Source organism: Neoarius graeffei, chromosome 19 (genome assembly GCF_027579695.1).
Source record: "Neoarius graeffei isolate fNeoGra1 chromosome 19, fNeoGra1.pri, whole genome shotgun sequence".
NCBI lineage: Eukaryota > Metazoa > Chordata > Actinopteri > Siluriformes > Ariidae > Neoarius > Neoarius graeffei.
In genome coordinates, this window is record NC_083587.1 from 145,598 (window position 1) to 170,313 (window position 24,716).

Below are 24,716 nucleotides of genomic sequence, written 5' to 3' on the forward strand. Positions count from 1 at the left end.
GCTTCATAGCTGCACAAAGTCACTCATGTTAGCTTCATAGCTGCACAAAGTGTTTCATGTAAGCTTCATAGCTGCACAAAGTGATTCATGTTAGCTTCCTAGCTGCCCAAAGTGATTCATATAAGCTTCATAGCTGCAAAAAGTGAGTCATGTTAGCTTCATAGCTGCACAAAGTGATTCATGTTAACTTCATAGCTGCACAGAGTGATTCATGTTAGCTTGATAGCTGCACAAAGTGATTCATGTAAGCTTCATAGCTGCAGCTAGTGCTTCATTGCTGCACAGAGTGATTCATGTTAGCTTCATCGCTGCACAAAGTGATTCATGTCAGCTTCATAGCTACACAGAGTGATTCATGTTAGCTTCATAGCTGCACAAGGTGATTCATGTTAGCTTCATAGCTGCACAAGGTGATTCATGTTAGCTTCATAGCTGCACAAAGTGACTCATGTTAACTTCATAGCTGCAAAAAGTGATTCATGTTAGCTTCATAGCTGCACAAAGTCACTCATGTTAGCTTCATTGCTGCAAAAAGTGATTCATGTTAGCTTCATAGCTGCAAAAAGTGATTCATGTTAGCTTCATAGCTGCACAAAGTGATTCATGTAAGCTTCATAGCTGCACAAAGTGACTCATGTTAGCTTCATAGCTGCAAAAAGTGATTCATGTTAGCTTCATAGCTGCACAAAGTCACTCATGTTAGATTCATAGCTGCAAAAAGTGATTCATGTTAGCTTCATAGCTGCACAAAGTGATTCATGAAAGCTTCATAGCTGCACAAAGTCACTCATGTTAGCTTCATAGCTGCACAAAGTGATTCATGAAAGCTTCATAGCTGCACAAAGTCACTCATGTAAGCTTCATAGCTGCACAAAGTGACTCATGTTAGCTTCATAGCTGCAAAAAGTGATTCATGTTAGCTTCATAGCTGCACAAAGTCACTCATGTTAGCTTCATAGCTGCAAAAAGTGATTCATGTTAGCTTCATAGCTGCACAAAGTGATTCATGTTAGCTTCATAGCTCCAGCGAGTGCTTCATAGCTGCAAAAAGTGATTCATGTTAGCTTCATAGCTGCACATAGTGAGTCATGTTAGCTTCATAGCTGCACAAAGTGATTTATGTTAGCTTCATAGCTGCACATAGTGAGTCATGTTAGCTTCATAGCTGCACAAAGTGATTCATGTTAGCTTCATAGCTGCACAAAGTGATTCATGTTAGCTTCATAGCTGCAAAAGGTGATTCATGTTAGCTTCATAGCTGCACAAAGTGATTCATGTTAGCTTCATAGCTGCACAAAGTGACTCATGTTAGCTTCATAGCTGCACAAAGTGACTCATGTTAGCTTCATAGCTGCAAAAGGTGATTCATGTTAGCTTCAAAGCTGCACAAAGTGACTCATGTTAGCTTCATAGCTGCAAAAAGTGATTCATGTTAGCTTCATAGCTGCACAAAGTGATTCAAGAAAGCTTCATAGCTGCACAAAGTCACTCATGTTAGCTTCATAGCTGCACAAAGTGATTCATGTTAGCTTCATAGCTGCACAAAGTGACTCATGTTAGCTTCATATCTGCACAAAGTGATTCATGTTAGCTTCATAGCTGCAAAAAGTGATTCATGTTAGCTTCATAGCTGCACAAAGTCACTCCTGTTAGCTTCATAGCTGCAAAAAGTGATTCATGTTAGCTTCATAGCTGCACAAAGTGATTCAAGAAAGCTTCATAGCTGCACAAAGTCACTCATGTTAGCTTCATAGCTGCACAAAGTGATTCATGTTAGCTTCATAGCTGCACAAAGTGACTCCTGTTAGCTTCATATCTGCACAAAGTGATTCATGTTAGCTTCATAGCTGCAAAAAGTGATTCATGTTAGCTTCATAGCTGCACAAAGTCACTCCTGTTAGCTTCATAGCTGCACAAAGTGATTCATGTTAGCTTCATAGCTGCAAAAAGTGATTCATGTTAGCTTCATAGCTGCACAAAGTGATTCATGAAAGCTTCATAGCTGCACAAAGTCACTCATGTTAGCTTCATAGCTGCACAAAGTGATTCATGAAAGCTTCATAGCTACACAAAGTCACTCATGTAAGCTTCATAGCTGCACAAAGTGACTCATGTTAGCTTCATAGCTGCAAAAAGTGATTCATGTTAGCTTCATAGCTGCACAAAGTCACTCATGTTAGCTTCATAGCTGCAAAAAGTGATTCATGTTAGCTTCATAGCTGCACAAAGTGATTCATGAAAGCTTCATAGCTGCACAAAGTCACTCATGTTAGCTTCATAGCTGCACAAAGTGATTCATGTTAGCTTCATGACTGCACAAAATGATTCATGTTAGCTTCATAGCTGCACAGAGTGATTCGTGTTAGCTTCATAACTACGCAAAGTGATTCATGATAGCTTCATAGCTGCACCAAGTGATTCGTATTTGGGTGATAGCTGCACAAAGTGACTCATGTTAGCTTCATAGCTGCAAAAAGTGACTCATGTTAGCTTCATAGCTGCAGAAAGTGATTCGTATTTGGGTGATTGCTGCACAAAGTGAGTCAAGTTAGCTTCATAGCTGCAAAAAGTGATTCATGTTAGCTTCATAGCTGCACAAAGTCACTCATGTTAGCTTCATAGCTGCACAAAGTGATTCAAGTTAGCTTCATAGCTGCACAAAGTGATTCATGTTAACTTCATAGCTGCAGCTAGTGCTTCATTGCTGCACCGAGTGATTCATGTTCGCTTCATAGCTGCAGCAAGTGATTCGTATTTGGGTGATAGCTGCACAAAGTGACTCATGTAAGCTTCATAGCTGCACAAAGTCACTCATGTTAGCTTCATAGCTGCCCAAAGTGATTCATGTTAGCTTCATAGCTGCACAAAGTGTTTCATGTAAGCTTCATAGCTGCACAAAGTGATTCATGTTAGCTTCCTAGCTGCCCAAAGTGATTCATATAAGCTTCATAGCTGCAAAAAGTGAGTCATGTTAGCTTCATAGCTGCACAAAGTGATTCATGTTAACTTCATAGCTGCACAGAGTGATTCATGTTAGCTTGATAGCTGCACAAAGTGATTCATGTAAGCTTCATAGCTGCAGCTAGTGCTTCATTGCTGCACAGAGTGATTCATGTTAGCTTCATCGCTGCACAAAGTGATTCATGTCAGCTTCATAGCTACACAGAGTGATTCATGTTAGCTTCATAGCTGCACAAGGTGATTCATGTTAGCTTCATAGCTGCACAAGGTGATTCATGTTAGCTTCATAGCTGCACAAAGTGACTCATGTTAACTTCATTGCTGCAAAAAGTGATTCATGTTAGCTTCATAGCTGCAAAAAGTGATTCATGTTAGCTTCATAGCTGCACAAAGTGATTCATGTAAGCTTCATAGCTGCACAAAGTGACTCATGTTAGCTTCATAGCTGCAAAAAGTGATTCATGTTAGCTTCATAGCTGCACAAAGTCACTCATGTTAGATTCATAGCTGCAAAAAGTGATTCATGTAAGCTTCACAGCTGCACAAAGTGATTCATGAAAGCTTCATAGCTGCACAAAGTCACTCATGTTAGCTTCATAGCTGCACAAAGTGATTCATGAAAGCTTCATAGCTGCACAAAGTCACTCATGTTAGCTTCATAGCTGCACAAAGTGATTCATGAAAGCTTCATAGCTGCACAAAGTCACTCATGTAAGCTTCATAGCTGCACAAAGTGACTCATGTTAGCTTCATAGCTGCAAAAAGTGATTCATGTTAGCTTCATAGCTGCACAAAGTCACTCATGTTAGCTTCATAGCTGCAAAAAGTGATTCATGTTAGCTTCATAGCTGCACAAAGTGATTCATGTTAGCTTCATAGCTCCAGCGAGTGCTTCATAGCTGCAAAAAGTGATTCATGTTAGCTTCATAGCTGCACATAGTGAGTCATGTTAGCTTCATAGCAGCACAAAGTGATTTATGTTAGCTTCATAGCTGCACATAGTGAGTCATGTTAGCTTCATAGCTGCACAAAGTGATTCATGTTAGCTTCATAGCTGCACAAAGTGATTCATGTTAGCTTCATAGCTGCAAAAGGTGATTCATGTTAGCTTCATAGCTGCACAAAGTGATTCATGTTAGCTTCATAGCTGCACAAAGTGACTCATGTTAGCTTCATAGCTGCACAAAGTGACTCATGTTAGCTTCATAGCTGCAAAAGGTGATTCATGTTAGCTTCAAAGCTGCACAAAGTGACTCATGTTAGCTTCATAGCTGCAAAAAGTGATTCATGTTAGCTTCATAGCTGCACAAAGTGATTCAAGAAAGCTTCATAGCTGCACAAAGTCACTCATGTTAGCTTCATAGCTGCACAAAGTGATTCATGTTAGCTTCATAGCTGCACAAAGTGACTCCTGTTAGCTTCATATCTGAACAAAGTGATTCATGTTAGCTTCATAGCTGCAAAAAGTGATTCATGTTAGCTTCATAGCTGCACAAAGTCACTCCTGTTAGCTTCATAGCTGCAAAAAGTGATTCATGTTAGCTTCATAGCTGCACAAAGTGATTCAAGAAAGCTTCATAGCTGCACAAAGTCACTCATGTTAGCTTCATAGCTGCACAAAGTGTTTCATGTAAGCTTCATAGCTGCACAAAGTGATTCATGTTAGCTTCCTAGCTGCCCAAAGTGATTCATATAAGCTTCATAGCTGCAAAAAGTGAGTCATGTTAGCTTCATAGCTGCACAAAGTGATTCATGTTAACTTCATAGCTGCACAGAGTGATTCATGTTAGCTTGATAGCTGCACAAAGTGATTCATGTAAGCTTCATAGCTGCAGCTAGTGCTTCATTGCTGCACAGAGTGATTCATGTTAGCTTCATCGCTGCACAAAGTGATTCATGTCAGCTTCATAGCTACACAGAGTGATTCATGTTAGCTTCATAGCTGCACAAGGTGATTCATGTTAGCTTCATAGCTGCACAAGGTGATTCATGTTAGCTTCATAGCTGCACAAAGTGACTCATGTTAACTTCATAGCTGCAAAAAGTGATTCATGTTAGCTTCATAGCTGCACAAAGTCACTCATGTTAGCTTCATTGCTGCAAAAAGTGATTCATGTTAGCTTCATAGCTGCAAAAAGTGATTCATGTTAGCTTCATAGCTGCACAAAGTGATTCATGTAAGCTTCATAGCTGCACAAAGTGACTCATGTTAGCTTCATAGCTGCAAAAAGTGATTCATGTTAGCTTCATAGCTGCACAAAGTCACTCATGTTAGATTCATAGCTGCAAAAAGTGATTCATGTTAGCTTCATAGCTGCACAAAGTGATTCATGAAAGCTTCATAGCTGCACAAAGTCACTCATGTTAGCTTCATAGCTGCACAAAGTGATTCATGAAAGCTTCATAGCTGCACAAAGTCACTCATGTAAGCTTCATAGCTGCACAAAGTGACTCATGTTAGCTTCATAGCTGCAAAAAGTGATTCATGTTAGCTTCATAGCTGCACAAAGTCACTCATGTTAGCTTCATAGCTGCAAAAAGTGATTCATGTTAGCTTCATAGCTGCACAAAGTGATTCATGTTAGCTTCATAGCTCCAGCGAGTGCTTCATAGCTGCAAAAAGTGATTCATGTTAGCTTCATAGCTGCACATAGTGAGTCATGTTAGCTTCATAGCTGCACAAAGTGATTTATGTTAGCTTCATAGCTGCACATAGTGAGTCATGTTAGCTTCATAGCTGCACAAAGTGATTCATGTTAGCTTCATAGCTGCACAAAGTGATTCATGTTAGCTTCATAGCTGCAAAAGGTGATTCATGTTAGCTTCATAGCTGCACAAAGTGATTCATGTTAGCTTCATAGCTGCACAAAGTGACTCATGTTAGCTTCATAGCTGCACAAAGTGACTCATGTTAGCTTCATAGCTGCAAAAGGTGATTCATGTTAGCTTCAAAGCTGCACAAAGTGACTCATGTTAGCTTCATAGCTGCAAAAAGTGATTCATGTTAGCTTCATAGCTGCACAAAGTGATTCAAGAAAGCTTCATAGCTGCACAAAGTCACTCATGTTAGCTTCATAGCTGCACAAAGTGATTCATGTTAGCTTCATAGCTGCACAAAGTGACTCCTGTTAGCTTCATATCTGCACAAAGTGATTCATGTTAGCTTCATAGCTGCAAAAAGTGATTCATGTTAGCTTCATAGCTGCACAAAGTCACTCCTGTTAGCTTCATAGCTGCAAAAAGTGATTCATGTTAGCTTCATAGCTGCACAAAGTGATTCAAGAAAGCTTCATAGCTGCACAAAGTCACTCATGTTAGCTTCATAGCTGCACAAAGTGATTCATGTTAGCTTCATAGCTGCACAAAGTGACTCCTGTTAGCTTCATAGCTGCACAAAGTGATTCATGTTAGCTTCATAGCTGCAAAAAGTGATTCATGTTAGCTTCATAGCTGCACAAAGTCACTCCTGTTAGCTTCATAGCTGCACAAAGTGATTCATGAAAGCTTCATAGCTACACAAAGTCACTCATGTAAGCTTCATAGCTGCACAAAGTGACTCATGTTAGCTTCATAGCTGCAAAAAGTGATTCATGTTAGCTTCATAGCTGCACAAAGTCACTCATGTTAGCTTCATAGCTGCAAAAAGTGATTCATGTTAGCTTCATAGCTGCACAAAGTGATTCATGAAAGCTTCATAGCTGCACAAAGTCACTCATGTTAGCTTCATAGCTGCACAAAGTGATTCATGTTAGCTTCATGACTGCACAAAATGATTCATGTTAGCTTCATAGTTGCAAAAAGTGATTCATGTTAGCTTCATAGCTGCACAGAGTGATTCGTGTTAGCTTCATAACTACGCAAAGTGATTCATGATAGCTTCATAGCTGCACCAAGTGATTCGTATTTGGGTGATAGCTGCACAAAGTGACTCATGTTAGCTTCATAGCAGCAAAAAGTGACTCATGTTAGCTTCATAGCTGCAGAAAGTGATTCGTATTTGGGTGATTGCTGCACAAAGTGAGTCAAGTTAGCTTCATAGCTGCAAAAAGTGATTCATGTTAGCTTCATAGCTGCACAAAGTCACTCATGTTAGCTTCATAGCTGCACAAAGTGATTCAAGTTAGCTTCATAGCTGCACAAAGTGATTCATGTTAACTTCATAGCTGCAGCTAGTGCTTCATTGCTGCACCGAGTGATTCATGTTCGCTTCATAGCTGCAGCAAGTGATTCGTATTTGGGTGATAGCTGCACAAAGTGACTCATGTAAGCTTCATAGCTGCACAAAGTCACTCATGTTAGCTTCATAGCTGCCCAAAGTGATTCATGTTAGCTTCATAGCTGCACAAAGTGTTTCATGTAAGCTTCATAGCTGCACAAAGTGATTCATGTTAGCTTCCTAGCTGCCCAAAGTGATTCATATAAGCTTCATAGCTGCAAAAAGTGAGTCATGTTAGCTTCATAGCTGCACAAAGTGATTCATGTTAACTTCATAGCTGCACAGAGTGATTCATGTTAGCTTGATAGCTGCACAAAGTGATTCATGTAAGCTTCATAGCTGCAGCTAGTGCTTCATTGCTGCACAGAGTGATTCATGTTAGCTTCATCGCTGCACAAAGTGATTCATGTCAGCTTCATAGCTACACAGAGTGATTCATGTTAGCTTCATAGCTGCACAAGGTGATTCATGTTAGCTTCATAGCTGCACAAGGTGATTCATGTTAGCTTCATAGCTGCACAAAGTGACTCATGTTAACTTCATAGCTGCAAAAAGTGATTCATGTTAGCTTCATAGCTGCACAAAGTCACTCATGTTAGCTTCATTGCTGCAAAAAGTGATTCATGTTAGCTTCATAGCTGCAAAAAGTGATTCATGTTAGCTTCATAGCTGCACAAAGTGATTCATGTAAGCTTCATAGCTGCACAAAGTGACTCATGTTAGCTTCATAGCTGCAAAAAGTGATTCATGTTAGCTTCATAGCTGCACAAAGTCACTCATGTTAGATTCATAGCTGCAAAAAGTGATTCATGTTAGCTTCATAGCTGCACAAAGTGATTCATGAAAGCTTCATAGCTGCACAAAGTCACTCATGTTAGCTTCATAGCTGCACAAAGTGATTCATGAAAGCTTCATAGCTGCACAAAGTCACTCATGTAAGCTTCATAGCTGCACAAAGTGACTCATGTTAGCTTCATAGCTGCAAAAAGTGATTCATGTTAGCTTCATAGCAGCACAAAGTCACTCATGTTAGCTTCATAGCTGCAAAAAGTGATTCATGTTAGCTTCATAGCTGCACAAAGTGATTCATGTTAGCTTCATAGCTCCAGCGAGTGCTTCATAGCTGCAAAAAGTGATTCATGTTAGCTTCATAGCTGCACATAGTGAGTCATGTTAGCTTCATAGCAGCACAAAGTGATTTATGTTAGCTTCATAGCTGCACATAGTGAGTCATGTTAGCTTCATAGCTGCACAAAGTGATTCATGTTAGCTTCATAGCTGCACAAAGTGATTCATGTTAGCTTCATAGCTGCAAAAGGTGATTCATGTTAGCTTCATAGCTGCACAAAGTGATTCATGTTAGCTTCATAGCTGCACAAAGTGACTCATGTTAGCTTCATAGCTACACAAAGTGACTCATGTTAGCTTCATAGCTGCAAAAGGTGATTCATGTTAGCTTCAAAGCTGCACAAAGTGACTCATGTTAGCTTCATAGCTGCAAAAAGTGATTCATGTTAGCTTCATAGCTGCACAAAGTGATTCAAGAAAGCTTCATAGCTGCACAAAGTCACTCATGTTAGCTTCATAGCTGCACAAAGTGATTCATGTTAGCTTCATAGCTGCACAAAGTGACTCCTGTTAGCTTCATATCTGCACAAAGTGATTCATGTTAGCTTCATAGCTGCAAAAAGTGATTCATGTTAGCTTCATAGCTGCACAAAGTCACTCCTGTTAGCTTCATAGCTGCAAAAAGTGATTCATGTTAGCTTCATAGCTGCACAAAGTGATTCAAGAAAGCTTCATAGCTGCACAAAGTCACTCATGTTAGCTTCATAGCTGCACAAAGTGTTTCATGTAAGCTTCATAGCTGCACAAAGTGATTCATGTTAGCTTCCTAGCTGCCCAAAGTGATTCATATAAGCTTCATAGCTGCAAAAAGTGAGTCATGTTAGCTTCATAGCTGCACAAAGTGATTCATGTTAACTTCATAGCTGCACAGAGTGATTCATGTTAGCTTGATAGCTGCACAAAGTGATTCATGTAAGCTTCATAGCTGCAGCTAGTGCTTCATTGCTGCACAGAGTGATTCATGTTAGCTTCATCGCTGCACAAAGTGATTCATGTCAGCTTCATAGCTACACAGAGTGATTCATGTTAGCTTCATAGCTGCACAAGGTGATTCATGTTAGCTTCATAGCTGCACAAGGTGATTCATGTTAGCTTCATAGCTGCACAAAGTGACTCATGTTAACTTCATAGCTGCAAAAAGTGATTCATGTTAGCTTCATAGCTGCACAAAGTCACTCATGTTAGCTTCATTGCTGCAAAAAGTGATTCATGTTAGCTTCATAGCTGCAAAAAGTGATTCATGTTAGCTTCATAGCTGCACAAAGTGATTCATGTAAGCTTCATAGCTGCACAAAGTGACTCATGTTAGCTTCATAGCTGCAAAAAGTGATTCATGTTAGCTTCATAGCTGCACAAAGTCACTCATGTTAGATTCATAGCTGCAAAAAGTGATTCATGTTAGCTTCATAGCTGCACAAAGTGATTCATGAAAGCTTCATAGCTGCACAAAGTCACTCATGTTAGCTTCATAGCTGCACAAAGTGATTCATGAAAGCTTCATAGCTGCACAAAGTCACTCATGTAAGCTTCATAGCTGCACAAAGTGACTCATGTTAGCTTCATAGCTGCAAAAAGTGATTCATGTTAGCTTCATAGCTGCACAAAGTCACTCATGTTAGCTTCATAGCTGCAAAAAGTGATTCATGTTAGCTTCATAGCTGCACAAAGTGATTCATGTTAGCTTCATAGCTCCAGCGAGTGCTTCATAGCTGCAAAAAGTGATTCATGTTAGCTTCATAGCTGCACATAGTGAGTCATGTTAGCTTCATAGCTGCACAAAGTGATTTATGTTAGCTTCATAGCTGCACATAGTGAGTCATGTTAGCTTCATAGCTGCACAAAGTGATTCATGTTAGCTTCATAGCTGCACAAAGTGATTCATGTTAGCTTCATAGCTGCAAAAGGTGATTCATGTTAGCTTCATAGCTGCACAAAGTGATTCATGTTAGCTTCATAGCTGCACAAAGTGACTCATGTTAGCTTCATAGCTGCACAAAGTGACTCATGTTAGCTTCATAGCTGCAAAAGGTGATTCATGTTAGCTTCAAAGCTGCACAAAGTGACTCATGTTAGCTTCATAGCTGCAAAAAGTGATTCATGTTAGCTTCATAGCTGCACAAAGTGATTCAAGAAAGCTTCATAGCTGCACAAAGTCACTCATGTTAGCTTCATAGCTGCACAAAGTGATTCATGTTAGCTTCATAGCTGCACAAAGTGACTCCTGTTAGCTTCATATCTGCACAAAGTGATTCATGTTAGCTTCATAGCTGCAAAAAGTGATTCATGTTAGCTTCATAGCTGCACAAAGTCACTCCTGTTAGCTTCATAGCTGCAAAAAGTGATTCATGTTAGCTTCATAGCTGCACAAAGTGATTCAAGAAAGCTTCATAGCTGCACAAAGTCACTCATGTTAGCTTCATAGCTGCACAAAGTGATTCATGTTAGCTTCATAGCTGCACAAAGTGACTCCTGTTAGCTTCATATCTGCACAAAGTGATTCATGTTAGCTTCATAGCTGCAAAAAGTGATTCATGTTAGCTTCATAGCTGCACAAAGTCACTCCTGTTAGCTTCATAGCTGCACAAAGTGATTCATGTTAGCTTCATAGCTGCAAAAAGTGATTCATGTTAGCTTCATAGCTGCACAAAGTGATTCATGAAAGCTTCATAGCTGCACAAAGTCACTCATGTTAGCTTCATAGCTGCACAAAGTGATTCATGAAAGCTTCATAGCTACACAAAGTCACTCATGTAAGCTTCATAGCTGCACAAAGTGACTCATGTTAGCTTCATAGCTACAAAAAGTGATTCATGTTAGCTTCATAGCTGCACAAAGTCACTCATGTTAGCTTCATAGCTGCAAAAAGTGATTCATGTTAGCTTCATAGCTGCACAAAGTGATTCATGAAAGCTTCATAGCTGCACAAAGTCACTCATGTTAGCTTCATAGCTGCACAAAGTGATTCATGTTAGCTTCATTGCTGCACAAAGTCACTCATGTTAGCTTCATAGCTGCACAAAGTGATTCATGTAAGCTTCATAGCTGCACAAAGTGATTCATGTAAGCTTCATAGCTGCACAAAGTGATTCATGTTAGCTTCATAGCTGCACAAAGTGACTCATGTTAGCTTCATAGCTGCAAAAAGTGGTTCATTTTAGCTTCATAGCTGCAAAAAGTGATTCATGTAAGCTTCATAGCTGCACAAAGTCACTCATGTTAGCTTCATAGCTGCACAAAGTCACTCATGTTAGCTTCATAGCTGCAAAAAGTGATTCATGTTAGCTTCATAGCTGCAAAAAGTGATTCATGTAAGCTTCATAGCTGCACAAAGTGACTCATGTTAGCATCATAGCTGCAAAAAGTGATTCATGTTAGCTTCAAAGCTGCACAAAGTCACTCATGTTAGCTTCATAGCTGCACAAAGTGATTCATGAAAGCTTCATAGCTGCACAAAGTCACTCATGTTAGCTTCATAGCTGCACAGTGATTCATGAAAGCTTCATAGCTACACAAAGTCACTCATGTAAGCTTCATAGCTGCACAAAGTGACTCATGTTAGCTTCATAGCTGCAAAAAGTGATTCATGTTAGCTTCATAGCTGCACAAAGTCACTCATGTTAGCTTCATAGCTGCAAAAAGTGATTCATGTTAGCTTCATAGCTGCACAAAGTGATTCATGAAAGCTTCATAGCTGCACAAAGTCACTCATGTTAGCTTCATAGCTGCAGCAAGTGATTCAAGTTAGCTTCATAGCTGCAGCAAGTGAGTCGTATTTGGGTGATAGCTACACAAAGTGACTCATGTTAGCTTCATAGCTGCACAAAGTCACTCATGTTAGCTTCATAGCTGCAAAAAGTGATTCATGTTAGCTTCATAGCTGCACAAAGTGATTCATGTTAGCTTCATAGCTCCAGCGAGTGCTTCATAGCTGCAAAAAGTGATTCATGTTAGCTTCATAGCTGCACAAAGTCACTCATGTTAGCTTCATAGCTGCACAAAGTGATTTATGTTAGCTTCATTGCTGCACATAGTGAGTCATGTTAGCTTCATAGCTGCACAAAGTGATTCATGTTAGCTTCATAGCTGCACAAAGTGACTCATGTTAGCTTCATAGCTGCACAAAGTCACTCATGTTAGCTTCATTGCTGCAAAAAGTGATTCATGTTAGCTTCATAGCTGCAAAAAGTGATTCATGTTAGCTTCATAGCTGCACAAAGTCACTCATGTTAGCTTCATAGCTGCACAAAGTGACTCATGTTAGCTTCATAGCTGCAAAAAGTGATTCATGTTAGCTTCATAGCTGCACAAAGTCACTCATGTTAGCTTCATAGCTGCACAAAGTGACTCATGTTAGCTTCATAGCTGCACAAAGTCACTCATGTTAGCTTCATAGCTGCACAAAGTCACTCATGTTAGCTTCACAGCTGCAAAAGGTGATTCATGTTAGCTTCATAGCTGCACAAAGTCACTCATGTTAGCTTCATAGCTGCACAAAGTGATTCAAGTTAGCTTCATAGCTGCACAAAGTGATTCATGTTAGCTTCATTGCTGCACAAAGTCACTCATGTTAGCTTCATAGCTGCACAAAGTGATTCATGTAAGCTTCATAGCTACACAAAGTGATTCATGTAAGCTTCATAGCTGCACAAAGTGATTCATGTAAGCTTCATAGCTGCACAAAGTCACTCATGTTAGCTTCATAGCTGCAAAAAGTGATTCATGTTAGCTTCATAGCTGCAAAAAGTGATTCATGTAAGCTTCATAGCTGCACAAAGTCACTCATGTTATCTTCATAGCTGCACAAAGTGACTCATGTTAGCTTCAAAGCTGCAAAAAGTGATTCATGTTAGCTTCATAGCTGCACAAAGTCACTCATGTTAGCTTCATAGCTGCACAAAGTGATTCATGAAAGCTTCATAGCTGCACAAAGTCACTCATGTTAGCTTCATAGCTGCACAAAGTGATTCATGAAAGCTTCATAGCTACACAAAGTCACTCATGTAAGCTTCATAGCTGCACAAAGTGACTCATGTTAGCTACATAGCTGCAAAAAGTGATTCATGTTAGCTTCATAGCTGCAAAAAGTGATTCATGTAAGCTTCATAGCTGCACAAAGTCACTCCTGTTAGCTTCATAGCTGCACAAAGTGATTCATGTTAGCTTCATAGCTGCAAAAAGTGATTCATGTTAGCTTCATAGCTGCACAAAGTGATTCATGAAAGCTTCATAGCTGCACAAAGTCACTCATGTTAGCTTCATAGCTGCACAAAGTGATTCATGAAAGCTTCATAGCTACACAAAGTCACTCATGTAAGCTTCATAGCTGCACAAAGTGACTCATGTTAGCTTCATAGCTGCAAAAAGTGATTCATGTTAGCTTCATAGCTGCACAAAGTCACTCATGTTAGCTTCATAGCTGCAAAAAGTGATTCATGTTAGCTTCATAGCTGCACAAAGTGATTCATGAAAGCTTCATAGCTGCACAAAGTCACTCATGTTAGCTTCATAGCTGCACAAAGTGATTCATGTTAGCTTCATGACTGCACAAAATGATTCATGTTAGCTTCATAGTTGCAGAAAGTGATTCATGTTAGCTTCATAGCTGCACAGAGTGATTCGTGTTAGCTTCATAACTACGCAAAGTGATTCATGATAGCTTCATAGCTGCACCAAGTGATTCGTATTTGGGTGATAGCTGCACAAAGTGACTCATGTTAGCTTCATAGCTGCAAAAAGTGACTCATGTTAGCTTCATAGCTGCAGAAAGTGATTCGTATTTGGGTGATTGCTGCACAAAGTGAGTCAAGTTAGCTTCATAGCTGCAAAAAGTGATTCATGTTAGCTTCATAGCTGCACAAAGTCACTCATGTTAGCTTCATAGCTGCACAAAGTGATTCAAGTTAGCTTCATAGCTGCACAAAGTGATTCATGTTAACTTCATAGCTGCACAGAGTGATTCATGTTAGCTTGATAGCTGCACAAAGTGATTCATGTTAGCTTCATAGCTGCAGATAGTGCTTCATAGCTGCACAGAGTGATTCATGTTAGCTTCATAGCTGCACAAAGTGATTCATGTTAGCTTCATTGCTGCTTAAAGTGATTCATGTTAGCTTCATAGCTGCACAAAGTGATTCACGTTAGCTTCATAGCTGCACAATGTAATTCATGTTAGCTTCATAGCTGCACAAAGTGATTCATATTAACTTCAGAGCTGCAGCGAGTGCTTCATCGCTGCACAAAGTGATTCATGTTAGCTTCATAGCTGCACAAAATCACTCAGGTTAGCTTCATAGCTGCAAAAAGTGATTCATGTTAGCTTCATTGCTGCACAAAGTCACTCATGTTAGCTTCATAGCTGCACAAAGTGATTCATGTAAGCTTCATAGCTGCACAAAGTGATTCATGTAAGCTTCATAGCTGCACAAAGTGATTCATGTTAGCTTCATAGCTGCACAAAGTGACTCATGTTAGCTTCATTGCTGCAAAAAGTGGTTCATTTTAGCTTCATAGCTGCAAAAAGTGATTCATGTAAGCTTCATAGCTGCACAAAGTCACTCATGTTAGCTTCATAGCTGCACAAAGTCACTCATGTTAGCTTCATAGCTGCAAAAAGTGATTCATGTTAGCTTCATAGCTGCAAAAAGTGATTCATGTAAGCTTCATAGCTGCACAAAGTGACTCATGTTAGCATCATAGCTGCAAAAAGTGATTCATGTTAGCTTCAAAGCTGCACAAAGTCACTCATGTTAGCTTCATAGCTGCACAAAGTGATTCATGAAAGCTTCATAGCTGCACAAAGTCACTCATGTTAGCTTCATAGCTGCACAGTGATTCATGAAAGCTTCATAGCTACACAAAGTCACTCATGTAAGCTTCATAGCTGCACAAAGTGACTCATGTTAGCTTCATAGCTGCAAAAAGTGATTCATGTTAGCTTCATAGCTGCACAAAGTCACTCATGTTAGCTTCATAGCTGCAAAAAGTGATTCATGTTAGCTTCATAGCTGCACAAAGTGATTCATGAAAGCTTCATAGCTGCACAAAGTCACTCATGTTAGCTTCATAGCTGCAGCAAGTGATTCAAGTTAGCTTCATAGCTGCAGCAAGTGAGTCGTATTTGGGTGATAGCTACACAAAGTGACTCATGTTAGCTTCATAGCTGCACAAAGTCACTCATGTTAGCTTCATAGCTGCAAAAAGTGATTCATGTTAGCTTCATAGCTGCACAAAGTGATTCATGTTAGCTTCATAGCTCCAGCGAGTGCTTCATAGCTGCAAAAAGTGATTCATGTTAGCTTCATAGCTGCACAAAGTCACTCATGTTAGCTTCATAGCTGCACAAAGTGATTTATGTTAGCTTCATTGCTGCACATAGTGAGTCATGTTAGCTTCATAGCTGCACAAAGTGATTCATGTTAGCTTCATAGCTGCACAAAGTGACTCATGTTAGCTTCATAGCTGCACAAAGTCACTCATGTTAGCTTCATTGCTGCAAAAAGTGATTCATGTTAGCTTCATAGCTGCAAAAAGTGATTCATGTTAGCTTCATAGCTGCACAAAGTCACTCATGTTAGCTTCATAGCTGCACAAAGTGACTCATGTTAGCTTCATAGCTGCAAAAAGTGATTCATGTTAGCTTCATAGCTGCACAAAGTCACTCATGTTAGCTTCATAGCTGCACAAAGTGACTCATGTTAGCTTCATAGCTGCACAAAGTCACTCATGTTAGCTTCATAGCTGCACAAAGTCACTCATGTTAGCTTCACAGCTGCAAAAGGTGATTCATGTTAGCTTCATAGCTGCACAAAGTCACTCATGTTAGCTTCATAGCTGCACAAAGTGATTCAAGTTAGCTTCATAGCTGCACAAAGTGATTCATGTTAGCTTCATTGCTGCACAAAGTCACTCATGTTAGCTTCATAGCTGCACAAAGTGATTCATGTAAGCTTCATAGCTACACAAAGTGATTCATGTAAGCTTCATAGCTGCACAAAGTGATTCATGTAAGCTTCATAGCTGCACAAAGTCACTCATGTTAGCTTCATAGCTGCAAAAAGTGATTCATGTTAGCTTCATAGCTGCAAAAAGTGATTCATGTAAGCTTCATAGCTGCACAAAGTCACTCATGTTATCTTCATAGCTGCACAAAGTGACTCATGTTAGCTTCAAAGCTGCAAAAAGTGATTCATGTTAGCTTCATAGCTGCACAAAGTCACTCATGTTAGCTTCATAGCTGCACAAAGTGATTCATGAAAGCTTCATAGCTGCACAAAGTCACTCATGTTAGCTTCATAGCTGCACAAAGTGATTCATGAAAGCTTCATAGCTACACAAAGTCACTCATGTAAGCTTCATAGCTGCACAAAGTGACTCATGTTAGCTACATAGCTGCAAAAAGTGATTCATGTTAGCTTCATAGCTGCAAAAAGTGATTCATGTAAGCTTCATAGCTGCACAAAGTCACTCCTGTTAGCTTCATAGCTGCACAAAGTGATTCATGTTAGCTTCATAGCTGCAAAAAGTGATTCATGTTAGCTTCATAGCTGCACAAAGTGATTCATGAAAGCTTCATAGCTGCACAAAGTCACTCATGTTAGCTTCATAGCTGCACAAAGTGATTCATGAAAGCTTCATAGCTACACAAAGTCACTCATGTAAGCTTCATAGCTGCACAAAGTCACTCATGTTAGCTTCATAGCTGCACAAAGTGATTCATGAAAGCTTCATAGCTGCACAAAGTCACTCATGTTAGCTTCATAGCTGCACAGTGATTCATGAAAGCTTCATAGCTGCACAAAGTGACTCATGTTAGCTTCATAGCTGCAAAAAGTGATTCATGTTAGCTTCATAGCTGCACAAAGTCACTCATGTTAGCTTCATAGCTGCAAAAAGTGATTCATGTTAGCTTCATTGCTGCAAAAAGTGATTCATGTTAGCTTCATAGCTGCAAAAAGTGATTCATGTTAGCTTCATAGCTGCACAAAGTCACTCATGTTAGCTTCATAGCTGCACAAAGTGACTCATGTTAGCTTCATAGCTGCAAAAAGTGATTCATGTTAGCTTCATAGCTGCACAAAGTCACTCATGTTAGCTTCATAGCTGCACAAAGTGACTCATGTTAGCTTCATAGCTGCACAAAGTCACTCATGTTAGCTTCATAGCTGCACAAAGTCACTCATGTTAGCTTCACAGCTGCAAAAGGTGATTCATGTTAGCTTCATAGCTGCACAAAGTCACTCATGTTAGCTTCATAGCTGCACAAAGTGATTCAAGTTAGCTTCATAGCTGCACAAAGTGATTCATGTTAGCTTCATTGCTGCACAAAGTCACTCATGTTAGCTTCATAGCTGCACAAAGTGATTCATGTAAGCTTCATAGCTACACAAAGTGATTCATGTAAGCTTCATAGCTGCACAAAGTGATTCATGTAAGCTTCATAGCTGCACAAAGTCACTCATGTTAGCTTCATAGCTGCAAAAAGTGATTCATGTTAGCTTCATAGCTGCAAAAAGTGATTCATGTAAGCTTCATAGCTGCACAAAGTCACTCATGTTAGCTTCATAGCTGCACAAAGTGACTCATGTTAGCTTCAAAGCTGCAAAAAGTGATTCATGTTAGCTTCATAGCTGCACAAAGTCACTCATGTTAGCTTCATAGCTGCACAAAGTGATTCATGAAAGCTTCATAGCTGCACAAAGTCACTCATGTTAGCTTCATAGCTGCACAAAGTGATTCATGAAAGCTTCATAGCTACACAAAGTCACTCATGTAAGCTTCATAGCTGCACAAAGTCACTCATGTTAGCTTCATAGCTGCACAAAGTCACTCATGTTAGCTTCACAGCTGCAAAAGGTGATTCATGTTAGCTTCATAGCTGCACAAAGTCACTCATGTTAGCTTCATAGCTGCACAAAGTGATTCAAGTTAGCTTCATAGCTGCACAAAGTGATTCATGTTAGCTTCATTGCTGCACAAAGTCACTCATGTTAGCTTCATAGCTGCACAAAGTGATTCATGTAAGCTTCATAGCTACACAAAGTGATTCATGTAAGCTTCATAGCTGCACAAAGTGATTCATGTAAGCTTCATAGCTGCACAAAGTCACTCATGTTAGCTTCATAGCTGCAAAAAGTGATTCATGTTAGCTTCATAGCTGCAAAAAGTGATTCATGTAAGCTTCATAGCTGCACAAAGTCACTCATGTTAGCTTCATAGCTGCACAAAGTGACTCATGTTAGCTTCAAAGCTGCAAAAAGTGATTCATGTTAGCTTCATAGCTGCACAAAGTCACTCATGTTAGCTTCATAGCTGCACAAAGTGATTCATGAAAGCTTCATAGCTGCACAAAGTCACTCATGTTAGCTTCATAGCTGCACAAAGTGATTCATGAAAGCTTCATAGCTACACAAAGTCACTCATGTAAGCTTCATAGCTGCACAAAGTGACTCATGTTAGCTACATAGCTGCAAAAAGTGATTCATGTTAGCTTCATAGCTGCAAAAAGTGATTCATGTAAGCTTCATAGCTGCACAAAGTCACTCCTGTTAGCTTCATAGCTGCACAAAGTGATTCATGTTAGCTTCATAGCTGCAAAAAGTGATTCATGTTAGCTTCATAGCTGCACAAAGTGATTCATGAAAGCTTCATAGCTGCACAAAGTCACTCATGTTAGCTTCATAGCTGCACAAAGTGATTCATGAAAGCTTCATAGCTACACAAAGTCACTCATGTAAGCTTCATAGCTGCACAAAGTGACTCATGTTAGCTTCATAGCTGCAAAAAGTGATTCATGTTAGCTTCATAGCTGCACAAAGTCACTCATGTTAGCTTCATAGCTGCAAAAAGTGATTCATGTTAGCTTCATAGCTGCACAAAGTGATTCATGAAAGCTTCATAGCTGCACAAAGTCACTCATGTTAGCTTCATAGCTGCACAAAGTGATTCATGTTAGCTTCATAGCTGCACAAAGTCACTCATGTTAGCTTCATAGCTGCAAAAAGTGATTCATGTTAGCTTCATAGCTGCACAAAGTGATTCATGTTAGCTTCATAGCTCCAGCGAGTGCTTCATAGCTGCAAAAAGTGATTCATGTTAGCTTCATAGCTGCACAAAGTCACTCATGTTAGCTTCATAGCTGCACAAAGTGATTTATGTTAGCTTCATTGCTGCACATAGTGAGTCATGTTAGCTTCATAGCTGCACAAAGTGATTCATGTTAGCTTCATAGCTGCACAAAGTGACTCATGTTAGCTTCATAGCTGCACAAAGTCACTCATGTTAGCTTCATTGCTGCAAAAAGTGATTCATGTTAGCTTCATAGCTGCAAAAAGTGATTCATGTTAGCTTCATAGCTGCACAAAGTCACTCATGTTAGCTTCATAGCTGCACAAAGTGACTCATGTTAGCTTCATAGCTGCAAAAAGTGATTCATGTTAGCTTCATAGCTGCACAAAGTCACTCATGTTAGCTTCATAGCTGCACAAAGTGACTCATGTTAGCTTCATAGCTGCACAAAGTCACTCATGTTAGCTTCATAGCTGCACAAAGTCACTCATGTTAGCTTCACAGCTGCAAAAGGTGATTCATGTTAGCTTCATAGCTGCACAAAGTCACTCATGTTAGCTTCATAGCTGCACAAAGTGATTCAAGTTAGCTTCATAGCTGCACAAAGTGATTCATGTTAGCTTCATTGCTGCACAAAGTCACTCATGTTAGCTTCATAGCTGCACAAAGTGATTCATGTAAGCTTCATAGCTACACAAAGTGATTCATGTAAGCTTCATAGCTGCACAAAGTGATTCATGTAAGCTTCATAGCTGCACAAAGTCACTCATGTTAGCTTCATAGCTGCAAAAAGTGATTCATGTTAGCTTCATAGCTGCAAAAAGTGATTCATGTAAGCTTCATAGCTGCACAAAGTCACTCATGTTATCTTCATAGCTGCACAAAGTGACTCATGTTAGCTTCAAAGCTGCAAAAAGTGATTCATGTTAGCTTCATAGCTGCACAAAGTCACTCATGTTAGCTTCATAGCTGCACAAAGTGATTCATGAAAGCTTCATAGCTGCACAAAGTCACTCATGTTAGCTTCATAGCTGCACAAAGTGATTCATGAAAGCTTCATAGCTACACAAAGTCACTCATGTAAGCTTCATAGCTGCACAAAGTGACTCATGTTAGCTACATAGCTGCAAAAAGTGATTCATGTTAGCTTCATAGCTGCAAAAAGTGATTCATGTAAGCTTCATAGCTGCACAAAGTCACTCCTGTTAGCTTCATAGCTGCACAAAGTGATTCATGTTAGCTTCATAGCTGCAAAAAGTGATTCATGTTAGCTTCATAGCTGCACAAAGTGATTCATGAAAGCTTCATAGCTGCACAAAGTCACTCATGTTAGCTTCATAGCTGCACAAAGTGATTCATGAAAGCTTCATAGCTACACAAAGTCACTCATGTAAGCTTCATAGCTGCACAAAGTCACTCATGTTAGCTTCATAGCTGCACAAAGTGATTCATGAAAGCTTCATAGCTGCACAAAGTCACTCATGTTAGCTTCATAGCTGCACAGTGATTCATGAAAGCTTCATAGCTGCACAAAGTGACTCATGTTAGCTTCATAGCTGCAAAAAGTGATTCATGTTAGCTTCATAGCTGCACAAAGTCACTCATGTTAGCTTCATAGCTGCAAAAAGTGATTCATGTTAGCTTCATTGCTGCAAAAAGTGATTCATGTTAGCTTCATAGCTGCAAAAAGTGATTCATGTTAGCTTCATAGCTGCACAAAGTCACTCATGTTAGCTTCATAGCTGCACAAAGTGACTCATGTTAGCTTCATAGCTGCAAAAAGTGATTCATGTTAGCTTCATAGCTGCACAAAGTCACTCATGTTAGCTTCATAGCTGCACAAAGTGACTCATGTTAGCTTCATAGCTGCACAAAGTCACTCATGTTAGCTTCATAGCTGCACAAAGTCACTCATGTTAGCTTCACAGCTGCAAAAGGTGATTCATGTTAGCTTCATAGCTGCACAAAGTCACTCATGTTAGCTTCATAGCTGCACAAAGTGATTCAAGTTAGCTTCATAGCTGCACAAAGTGATTCATGTTAGCTTCATTGCTGCACAAAGTCACTCATGTTAGCTTCATAGCTGCACAAAGTGATTCATGTAAGCTTCATAGCTACACAAAGTGATTCATGTAAGCTTCATAGCTGCACAAAGTGATTCATGTAAGCTTCATAGCTGCACAAAGTCACTCATGTTAGCTTCATAGCTGCAAAAAGTGATTCATGTTAGCTTCATAGCTGCAAAAAGTGATTCATGTAAGCTTCATAGCTGCACAAAGTCACTCATGTTAGCTTCATAGCTGCACAAAGTGACTCATGTTAGCTTCAAAGCTGCAAAAAGTGATTCATGTTAGCTTCATAGCTGCACAAAGTCACTCATGTTAGCTTCATAGCTGCACAAAGTGATTCATGAAAGCTTCATAGCTGCACAAAGTCACTCATGTTAGCTTCATAGCTGCACAAAGTGATTCATGAAAGCTTCATAGCTACACAAAGTCACTCATGTAAGCTTCATAGCTGCACAAAGTCACTCATGTTAGCTTCATAGCTGCACAAAGTCACTCATGTTAGCTTCACAGCTGCAAAAGGTGATTCATGTTAGCTTCATAGCTGCACAAAGTCACTCATGTTAGCTTCATAGCTGCACAAAGTGATTCAAGTTAGCTTCATAGCTGCACAAAGTGATTCATGTTAGCTTCATTGCTGCACAAAGTCACTCATGTTAGCTTCATAGCTGCACAAAGTGATTCATGTAAGCTTCATAGCTACACAAAGTGATTCATGTAAGCTTCATAGCTGCACAAAGTGATTCATGTAAGCTTCATAGCTGCACAAAGTCACTCATGTTAGCTTCATAGCTGCAAAAAGTGATTCATGTTAGCTTCATAGCTGCAAAAAGTGATTCATGTAAGCTTCATAGCTGCACAAAGTCACTCATGTTAGCTTCATAGCTGCACAAAGTGACTCATGTTAGCTTCAAAGCTGCAAAAAGTGATTCATGTTAGCTTCATAGCTGCACAAAGTCACTCATGTTAGCTTCATAGCTGCACAAAGTGATTCATGAAAGCTTCATAGCTGCACAAAGTCACTCATGTTAGCTTCATAGCTGCACAAAGTGATTCATGAAAGCTTCATAGCTACACAAAGTCACTCATGTAAGCTTCATAGCTGCACAAAGTGACTCATGTTAGCTACATAGCTGCAAAAAGTGATTCATGTTAGCTTCATAGCTGCAAAAAGTGATTCATGTAAGCTTCATAGCTGCACAAAGTCACTCCTGTTAGCTTCATAGCTGCACAAAGTGATTCATGTTAGCTTCATAGCTGCAAAAAGTGATTCATGTTAGCTTCATAGCTGCACAAAGTGATTCATGAAAGCTTCATAGCTGCACAAAGTCACTCATGTTAGCTTCATAGCTGCACAAAGTGATTCATGAAAGCTTCATAGCTACACAAAGTCACTCATGTAAGCTTCATAGCTGCACAAAGTGACTCATGTTAGCTTCATAGCTGCAAAAAGTGATTCATGTTAGCTTCATAGCTGCACAAAGTCACTCATGTTAGCTTCATAGCTGCAAAAAGTGATTCATGTTAGCTTCATAGCTGCACAAAGTGATTCATGAAAGCTTCATAGCTGCACAAAGTCACTCATGTTAGCTTCATAGCTGCACAAAGTGATTCATGTTAGCTTCATAGCTGCACAAAGTCACTCATGTTAGCTTCATAGCTGCAAAAAGTGATTCATGTTAGCTTCATAGCTGCACAAAGTGATTCATGTTAGCTTCATAGCTCCAGCGAGTGCTTCATAGCTGCAAAAAGTGATTCATGTTAGCTTCATAGCTGCACAAAGTCACTCATGTTAGCTTCATAGCTGCACAAAGTGATTTATGTTAGCTTCATTGCTGCACATAGTGAGTCATGTTAGCTTCATAGCTGCACAAAGTGATTCATGTTAGCTTCATAGCTGCACAAAGTGACTCATGTTAGCTTCATAGCTGCACAAAGTCACTCATGTTAGCTTCATTGCTGCAAAAAGTGATTCATGTTAGCTTCATAGCTGCAAAAAGTGATTCATGTTAGCTTCATAGCTGCACAAAGTCACTCATGTTAGCTTCATAGCTGCACAAAGTGACTCATGTTAGCTTCATAGCTGCAAAAAGTGATTCATGTTAGCTTCATAGCTGCACAAAGTCACTCATGTTAGCTTCATAGCTGCACAAAGTGACTCATGTTAGCTTCATAGCTGCACAAAGTCACTCATGTTAGCTTCATAGCTGCACAAAGTCACTCATGTTAGCTTCACAGCTGCAAAAGGTGATTCATGTTAGCTTCATAGCTGCACAAAGTCACTCATGTTAGCTTCATAGCTGCACAAAGTGATTCAAGTTAGCTTCATAGCTGCACAAAGTGATTCATGTTAGCTTCATTGCTGCACAAAGTCACTCATGTTAGCTTCATAGCTGCACAAAGTGATTCATGTAAGCTTCATAGCTACACAAAGTGATTCATGTAAGCTTCATAGCTGCACAAAGTGATTCATGTAAGCTTCATAGCTGCACAAAGTCACTCATGTTAGCTTCATAGCTGCAAAAAGTGATTCATGTTAGCTTCATAGCTGCAAAAAGTGATTCATGTAAGCTTCATAGCTGCACAAAGTCACTCATGTTAGCTTCATAGCTGCACAAAGTGACTCATGTTAGCTTCAAAGCTGCAAAAAGTGATTCATGTTAGCTTCATAGCTGCACAAAGTCACTCATGTTAGCTTCATAGCTGCACAAAGTGATTCATGAAAGCTTCATAGCTGCACAAAGTCACTCATGTTAGCTTCATAGCTGCACAAAGTGATTCATGAAAGCTTCATAGCTACACAAAGTCACTCATGTAAGCTTCATAGCTGCACAAAGTGACTCATGTTAGCTACATAGCTGCAAAAAGTGATTCATGTTAGCTTCATAGCTGCAAAAAGTGATTCATGTTAGCTTCATAGCTGCACAAAGTCACTCCTGTTAGCTTCATAGCTGCACAAAGTGATTCATGTTAGCTTCATAGCTGCAAAAAGTGATTCATGTTAGCTTCATAGCTGCACAAAGTGATTCATGAAAGCTTCATAGCTGCACAAAGTCACTCATGTTAGCTTCATAGCTGCACAAAGTGATTCATGAAAGCTTCATAGCTACACAAAGTCACTCATGTAAGCTTCATAGCTGCACAAAGTGACTCATGTTAGCTTCATAGCTGCAAAAAGTGATTCATGTTAGCTTCATAGCTGCACAAAGTCACTCATGTTAGCTTCATAGCTGCAAAAAGTGATTCATGTTAGCTTCATAGCTGCACAAAGTGATTCATGA